This window comes from Erythrolamprus reginae, chromosome 3 (genome assembly GCF_031021105.1).
Source record: "Erythrolamprus reginae isolate rEryReg1 chromosome 3, rEryReg1.hap1, whole genome shotgun sequence".
Lineage (NCBI taxonomy): Eukaryota > Metazoa > Chordata > Lepidosauria > Squamata > Dipsadidae > Erythrolamprus > Erythrolamprus reginae.
The window spans coordinates 7,526,179-7,534,819 of NC_091952.1; the positions used below are offsets into that span (position 1 = coordinate 7,526,179).

Sequence of the window (8,641 nt, forward strand, 5' to 3'; positions counted from 1 at the left end):
AGGGTATTTTACCCTCCCCTGGCTCTAGGGAAGGCTTTGGAGCCTAGTGAGGGCGAAACACGAGCCTTCTGGCTCCACCAGAAGTTGGGAAACAAACCATTTCCGACCTCCAGAGGGCTTCCAGGGGGCAGGGGAAGCTGGTTTTACCCTCCCCAGGCATTGAAATGTGCCTGTGACCAGTATCTTATATTTCTTTAATGTAAACCTTTGCACGAGTTATATTTTCATGTTTTACTACTTAATTTTAGCTAATAATAATAATAATAATAATAATAATAATAATAATAATAATAATAATAATATAGTAGATTTGTATGCCACCCCTCTCCAAAGACTCGGGGCGGATCACAACAATAATAAAAACAATATTATAGTAGAACAAATCTAATATTAAAAACATATAAAACCCTATCATTATTTAAAAAAACAAACAACACATTCATACCAAACATAAAACAAAGTATAAAAGAGCCTGGGGGAAAAGGTTTCTCAACTTCCCCATGCCTGGCGGTATAAGTGAGTCTTGAGTAGTTTACGAAAGACAGGGAGGGTTGGGGCAGTTCTAATCTCCGGGGGGAGTTGATTCCAGAGGGCCGGGGCCACCACAGATAAGGCTCTTCCCCTGGGGCCTGCCAAACGACATTGTTTAGTCGAAGGGACCCGGAGAAGGCCAACTCTGTGGGACCTTATTGGTCGCTGGGATTCGTGCGGTAGCAGGCGGTTCCGGAGGTACTCTGGTCCAGTGCCATGTAGGGCTTTAAAGGTCATAACCAACACTTTGAATTGTGACCGGAAACTGATTGGCAGCCAATGCAAGCCATGGAGTGTTGTAGAAACGTGGGCGAATCTTGGAAGCCCCACAATGGCTCTCGCGGCTGCGTTCTGCACAATCTGAAGTTTCTGAACACTTTTCAAAGGTAGCCCCATGTAGAGAGCGTTGCAGTAATCGAACCTCGAGGTGATGAGGGCATGAGCGACTGTGAGCAGTGACTCCCTGTCCAAATACGCCCGCAACTGGTGCACCCGGCGAAAATGTATTTACTATTATTATTAAGAGTTGAAAGGGACCTTATGAGTCATCTAGTCTAACCCCCCGCTCTAGCAGCAGGCCGTACACCAGTAATGGCGAACCTATGGCACAGGTGCCACAGGTGGCACGCGGAGCCATATCTGCTGGCACGCAAGCCGTTGCCCTCGCTCAGCTCCAACGTGCACGTGATTTGTGGCTCGCGCAGAGGCTCTGGGAGGGCGTTTCTGGCTACCAGAGAACCTCCGGGAGGATAGGAAGGGTATTTTACCCTCCCCTGGCTCTAGGGAAGGCTTTGGAGCCTAGTGAGGGCGAAACATGAGCCTTCCGGCCCCACCAGAAGTTGGGAAACAAACCATTTCCAACCTCCAGAGGGCTTCCAGGGGGCAGGGGAAGCTGTTTTTACCCTCCCCAGGCATTGAATTGTGCCTGTGACCAATATCTTACATTTCTTTAATGTAAACCTTTGCACGAGTTATATTTTCATGTTTTACTACTTGATTATAGATGATAATAATAATAATAATAATAATAGTAATAGTAATAATAATAATAATAATATTTTTTAGATTTGTATGCTGCCCCTCTCCGAAGACTCAGGGCGGCTCACAACAATAATAATAACAATGTTACAAAGGAACAAATCTAATACTGTATTAAAAAACATCTAAAACCCCCATCATTTAAAAACCATGCAGCAGACACATCCCAAACATAAAATATAAAAAGCCTGGGGGAGGTGTTTCAGTTCCCCCATGCCTGGCGATACAGGTGGATCTTAAGTAATTTGCAAAAGGCAAGGGGGCAGTTCCAATCTCTGGGGGGGAGTTGATTCCAGAGGGCCGGGGCCGCCACAGAGAAGGCTCTTCTCCTGGGGCCCACCAAACGACATTGTTTAGTCAACGGGACCCGGAGAAGGCCAACTCTGTGGGACCTTATCGGCTGCTGGGATTCGTGCGGTAGAAGGCGGTTCTGGATGTATTCTGGTCCGATGCCATATAGGGCTTTAAAGGTCATTACTAACACTTTGAATTGTGACCAGAAACTGATCGGCAGCCAGTGCAGGCCACGGAGTGTTGTGGAAACGTGGGCGAATCTGAGAAGCCCCACGATAGCTCTTATACTGCATTCTAACTCATTTCTTTAAATTCCCTTTATTTTATCTCATTTTATTGTATTTTAACCAGTTTACAGTGCTGTATAATGTTTACAATGAGTCGCAGTTTTATGATGATCGTTGTAGTTGCTATTTTTGCTTTGATATGGTCGATTGACTAATCAAATAAAATTGAATTGTGGCTGTCTGTGGGCACTCGCACATAGAAGGGAAAAAGGTTAGCCATCACTGCCCTACACCATTTCCGACCCAAATGGCAGTCCAATCTCCCTTTGAAAGTGTTGGAGCTGTTCCACCAGAAAGTTCTTCCTTATTTCCAGGTTGAATCTCTGCTTATTCAGTTTCCGTCCATTATTTATCTGTCTATTATTTATTAATTATTTGAATTTATAGCCCGCCCTTCTCCAATGGACTCAGGGCAGGCTACAAAAATAAAACAAGAATTCTTAATTAGATTTCTATGCTGCCCTTCTCGAGGTGACTCAGGGCAGCGTATAGCATTAAATATAACGATATATATAAAAAACTAATAACTATAAAAATATGAAAAAATTATTAAAACATTTTAAAAGACCCCATGTACATTCACACACATTCATCCAATCCAATCCTATCTTGTATCGACTGGAGACAGTTTCATCACTCACGGCCCCCATGCTCACTGACAGCTTTACAAAAGACCATGAGGGAGGGGGTAGCCGGGGCCACCACAAAGAAGGCTCTTCCCTTAGGCCCTGCCAGTCGACATTGTCTGGCCGATGGGACCTGGAGGAGGCCAACTCTGTGGGACGTAACTGGCCGCTGGGATACAAGAGCAGAAGAAAAGAAAATGTAAACAAATCTAATATTAAAAACAATCTAAAAAACCCCAATTTAATGAACCACTCATACATACAAGCATACCATGTATAAATTTTATAAGCCTAGGGGGAAGGGAAAGTCTCAATTCCCCCATGCCTGACGACAGAGGTGGGTTTTAAGGAGATTGTGAAAGGCAAGGAGGGTGGGGACAACTCTGATATCTGGGGGGAGCTGGTTTCAGAGGGTCGGGGCCGCCACAGAGAAGGCTCTTCTCCTGGATCACGCCAAACGACATTGCTTAGTCGATGTGGTTGTGAATGAAATGGGTGACTGATTTTATTATATATAGGATTTTAGTAGTAATTTTTAATTAATTAGATTTGTTGTGTTGCTTTTGTATCCTGTGAGCCACCCCGAGTTTTTGGAGAAATCTAATTAATATGCACACAGGCCTCACTACAGCCTCTGGATTGAAGCCTCAGGAGGGCAAAAAACAGCTCAACGGGCCTACCTGAACTTCTAGTAGGCCCGTTGGGTCTGTTTTTTGCCATCCCCTGGCTCGGGAGGCTTTCCTGAAGCCTAAGGAGGGGGAAAACAGCCTCCCATGCCCTCCAGAAGGCCGAAAATTAGCTGACAATAGAGGAATGCATTATGTGTCCTCAGATATAAGAGTAGTAGATGCTTGGAACAAACTTCCAGCAGACGTGGTTGGTAAATCCACAGTAACTGAATTTAAACATGCCTGGGATAAACATATCTTTCCTAAGATAAAATACAGGAAATAGTATAAGGGCAGACTAGATGGACCATGAGGTCTTTTTCTGCCGTCAGTCTTCTATGTTTCTATGTTTCCACATGCCACCTGTGCCATAGATTCGCCATCACGGCCTTAAAGTGTCCGTGCCACAGGTGACGTTTCCATAACATTTATTCAACCCATATTAGCTTTTTATTAAGAGAGAGAGAGGAAGGGAGGCGTGCTCAGTCCTTAAGTTCCTCTTTGCTTTCTTCGGAAATCAATTCGACAGCAGCCGAGGAGACGACGCACAGCGACCCATTTTGCATAAGACGGAGGCGTCTCACATCCTCTTCTTCGACACTCTTATCAGCTAGTGCTGCTTCCGTTTCACAACGGTTGCAAACTTTAAACAAGGGTGGACTTCAACTCCCAGAGTTCCCCCTGCAGGCCCAGGAACTCTGGGAATTGGAGTCCACCCCCTTCTTAAAAGTTCCACCCGCTGAGCAACGCTGTGGTAGCGTGGTTAAATTTTGCAACGGGAACAGGACAACTTTTGCAAAAGAGAAGGGGGCTTAGATAGAAACATAGAAGATTGAAAAGACCTCCTGGTCCATCTAGTCTGCCCTTATACTATTTCCTGTATTTCATCTTAGCATGGATCTATGTTCATACCAGGCATATTTAAATTTAGTTACTGTGGATATACCAACCACGAAGTTTGTTCCAAGCATCTACTACTTTCAGTAAAATATTTTCTCACATTGCTTCTGATCTTTCCCACAACTAACCTCAGATTGTGCCCCCTTGTTCTTGTGTTCACTTTCCTATGAAAAACACTTCCCTCCTGAGACTTATTTAGAAACATAGAAACATAGAAGTCTGACGGCAGAAAAAGACCTCATGGTCCATCTAGTCTGCCCTTATACTATTTCCTGTATTTTATTTTACAATGAATATATGTTTATCCCAGGCATGTTTAAATTCAGTTACTGTGGATTTACCAACCACATCTGCTGGAAGTTTGTTCCAAGGATCTACTACTCTTTCAGTGAAGTAATATTTTCTCATGTTGCTTCTGATCTTTCCCCCAACTAACTTTAGATTGTGCCCTCTTTTTCTTGTGTTCACTTTCCCATTAAAAACACTTCCCTCCTGGACCTTATTTAACCCTTTAACATATTTAAATGTTTCGATCATGTCCCCCCTTTTCCTTCTTTCCTCCAGACTATACAGATTGAGTTCATTTAACCATTTAACATATTTAAATGTTTTGATCATGTCCCCCCTTTCCCTTCTGTCCTCCAGATTGAGTTCATTAAGTCTTCCCTGATAAGTTTTATGCTTAAAACCTTCCATCATTTTTGTAGCCCGTCTTTGGACCCGTTCAATTTGATCAATATCTTTTTGTAGGTCAGGTCTCCAGAACTGAACACAGTATTCCAAATGGGGTCCCTTAGAGCAGGGGTCTTCAACCCAGGCATGATCAGGAAGATTTCACGAGGACTAGCTCCTTAGCTCTAGAGGCACAACACTGAAGCTTTCTGAAACACAGATGCAAATGTCTCTGGCCAACCAAACCCGAAGGCTATCATTTTGATTCTAGAAACATGCAATTATTAAATCAGGATTCTGCCAAACCAAGCTGTAAAAACAGCTGTTTAGTTTTGGCCTTTTCTCTGCCAGCTTCTCTGGTAATAAACAGCCAGGATCCTACTTGTTTTCTTCTACCGGAAGACTTTTATTTAGAATTTTTGCTCATTCGGAACCCATTGGAGAGACCTTTCCAGTCTTTTTTGACCTCAATCTGAGTATTGTATTGGCAGTTTTGTGTTAGCAAAAACTTCAGAAGAGAAGGATTTAGGGGTAGTGATTTCTGACAGCCTCAAAATGGGTGAACAGTGCGGTCAAGTGATCGGGAAAGCGAGTAGAATGCTTGGCTGCATAGTTAGAGGTATAACAAGCAGGAAGAGGGAGATTGTGATCACGCTGTATAGAACGCTGGTGAGACCCCATTTGGAATAATACTGTGTCCGGTTCTGGAGACCTCACCTACAAAAAGAGATAGATAAAATTGAACGGGTCCAAAGACGGGCTACAAAAATGGTGGAAGGTCTTAAGCATAAAACGTATCAGGAAAGACTTCATGGACTCAATCTGTATAGTCTGGAGGACAGAAGGGAAAGAGGGGACATGATTGAGACATTTAAATATGCCAAAGGGTTAAATAAGGTTCAGGAGAGAAGTCTTTTTAATAGGAAAGTGAACCCAAAAACAAGGGGGCACAATCTTGAGGTTAGTTGGGGGAAAGATCAGAAGCAACATGAAAAAATGTTGTTTGACTGAAAGAGTAGTAGATGCTTGGAACAAACTTCCAGCAGACGTGGTTGGTAAATCCACAGCAACTGAATTTAAACCTGCCTGGGATAAACATATATCCATCTTAAGATAAAATACAGGAAATAGTATAAACAATCTCTCACTGCTAACCCACACTTAGTTAAAGACCTTGGAATATTAATATCGAATGACCTAAATACTAAAGCCCACTGCAACAATATCGCCAAAAAAGCTTCTACAGTTATTAACCTGATCCTATGCAGCTTCTGCTCAGGCAATCTCACACTACTCACAAAAGCCTACAAAACTTTTGCCAGACCTGCCCTTGACTACTGCTCATCTGTCTGGAACCCATATCACATCTCAGACATCAACACCCTTGAAAACGTCCAAAGATATTTCACCAGAAGAGCCCTTCACTCCTCCACTCGAAACAGAATATCCTACAAAAATAGACTAACAATCCTGGGCCTAGAAAGCCTAGAACTACGGCGCCTAAAACACGATTTGAGTATTGCCCACAAGATCATATGCTGCAACGTCCTACCGGTCAATGACTACTTCAGCTTCAACCGCAACAACACAAGAGCACGCAACAGATTCAAACTTAATACGAACCGCTCCAAACTTGACTGTAAAAAATATGATTTCAACAATCGAGTTATCGAAGCGTGGAACTCATTACCGGACTCAATTGTGTCAACCCCTAACCCCCAACACTTCTCCCTTAGACTCTCCACGATTGACCTCTCCAGGTTCCTAAGAGGCCAGTAAGGGGCGTACATAAGTGCACTGGTGTGCCTTTCGTCCCCTGTCCAATTGTCTTTCCTTTCTCTCACTTATCATATATATTCTCTTCCTTTCATATATCCTCTCCTCTACGTTCACTTTCACCCTCTTTTATATTATCACATGTCTATTTTTCTTCCTATGTATTTGTGTATTGGACAAATGAATAAAACAAAATAAAAGTATCAGGGCAGACTAGATGCACCATGAGGTCTTTTTCTGCCGTCAACCTTCTATGTTTCTATGGGTTACTTCTGCTCACCCAACCGATATTCCACTTCTGTGCCTGTTCTTCTCAAGAGCCAAGAAACATTTCTTTGTAATCCTTTTTTTTTTTTTTTTTAAAGAAGCTTGTTTTTGCTACCAGCATTAATTGCTCTTCAATTTACCCAGAGACCATCTGGGAGCCTCTCATTACGAGTCATTCTTCCTGCTAAGCAAAAACAGCTTTGCAAATAAAAGACCATAAAAACGATTATCCCACAAAAATACGCCAACTCACCAACTAACTATATTTGTCAGGCGTGCGCCACCGAAAACGGGCGGCGTTTCATTTTGTTTTATTATATTTCCTCTCCCACCCCCCACCCACCCCCATCCTTGACACCATTGGCAAAGGATTTTTATGAATTACCCATTCGAGGAGCTTTTATGAATGAACGCGGGGAGTAATTTTCGCCTGGCAACTGTCGTGTTTGCAGGGATGAATGGAGCCTCATGCCGAAAGGAAGGCTCAAACCAGATCCATGGGAAATGAACGCCTTTTCTCGGTTCCTTTTAAAGAAGCAGGAAGGTTTATTTCTGCAGTTTATAGCATTTATTACTTACTGTGTTTCCCTGAAAATAAGACACTGTCTTATATTAATTTTTGCTCCAAAGGTTGTGCTACGTCTTATTTTCGGGGGGTGAATTATATTTCTCAAATAAGACAAATTCACAGGCAGAAAAGCTGACACCCCCAAAGAAAGTGTACCATACATGTTGTGGTTAGCTCTGCCCCAGCTCCTGCCCCAAGGACTGTGGATGTGGGGGAGACATCCACATGCTGCAGGCCTGTTTTGCCCCCCCCCCCGGTGGAATCTGATGATGAAGGCTCCTCTGACCAAGAAGACATGAGTGACAGGGAGGAGGAGAGTGGGGCAGACAGCTCAGAAGGAGATCAATTATCTAGTTCCTCCTTGGATTCAGAACAAGAGGTAATGATACAGCCACGCATGCGGAGAGCGATGCATAGGCAACAAAACCTGAAAGATTATTATCAAAGAAAATTAGGCCACCTGTGGTTGGGTAGGGCTGTGGTCATTAGTGAGGCTGCTATAAAGAGCAGCCTGTGGGTTTGGCCATTGTGGAGGATTATCTGATTGTTGTGTTTCGTGCCTGCTTTGCTGACTTTGACCTTTGTGTGCTGATTTTTCCCCGCTTTGAAACTAAACCAGAGCCAAGTGTGTTTCACTTTATGAAAAAAGAAGGACTGTGAATTGCCTCACAGCTGCAAGCTAAGTATCACAGAACTGATAAGGGACTTGTACAAATTACCAGTTTGTTTGGAGACCAGTGCTCTTTGCTATACCAAAGGAGGGCTTGGTTTAAGTGAATTTTCATTATAAAGAACATTGTTTTGAATTTTCAAACGTGTGTGTGTCTGAAATTTGTACCTGTGAATTTTTGGGAGGAGTGTACCAGAGAGCCCGACAGAACAGTACAGTACACTGATTACGGTACGGTACCTGTCAGTATGGCACCCACACACACAAACGACGGCACTTATATGGTACAACAGTATACTCCCGCTATTGCAGCTTCCGGCCACCAGGGGAACTACAGTCTACGC

General features: G+C 43.3%; 1 protein-coding gene across 1 annotated transcript in view; it reads right to left on the reverse strand.

Annotated features, from left to right (window-relative positions):
* Positions 1-7,463, reverse strand: part of RGS19 (regulator of G protein signaling 19) — a 59,490-nt gene extending 52,027 nt beyond the window's left edge. The window contains exon 1 of the mRNA XM_070748772.1: positions 7,445-7,463. The gene's annotated coding sequence lies outside the window, so the exon portion shown is untranslated. The remainder of the gene's footprint in view (positions 1-7,444) is intronic.
* Between the last annotated feature and the right edge of the window lie 1,178 nt (positions 7,464-8,641).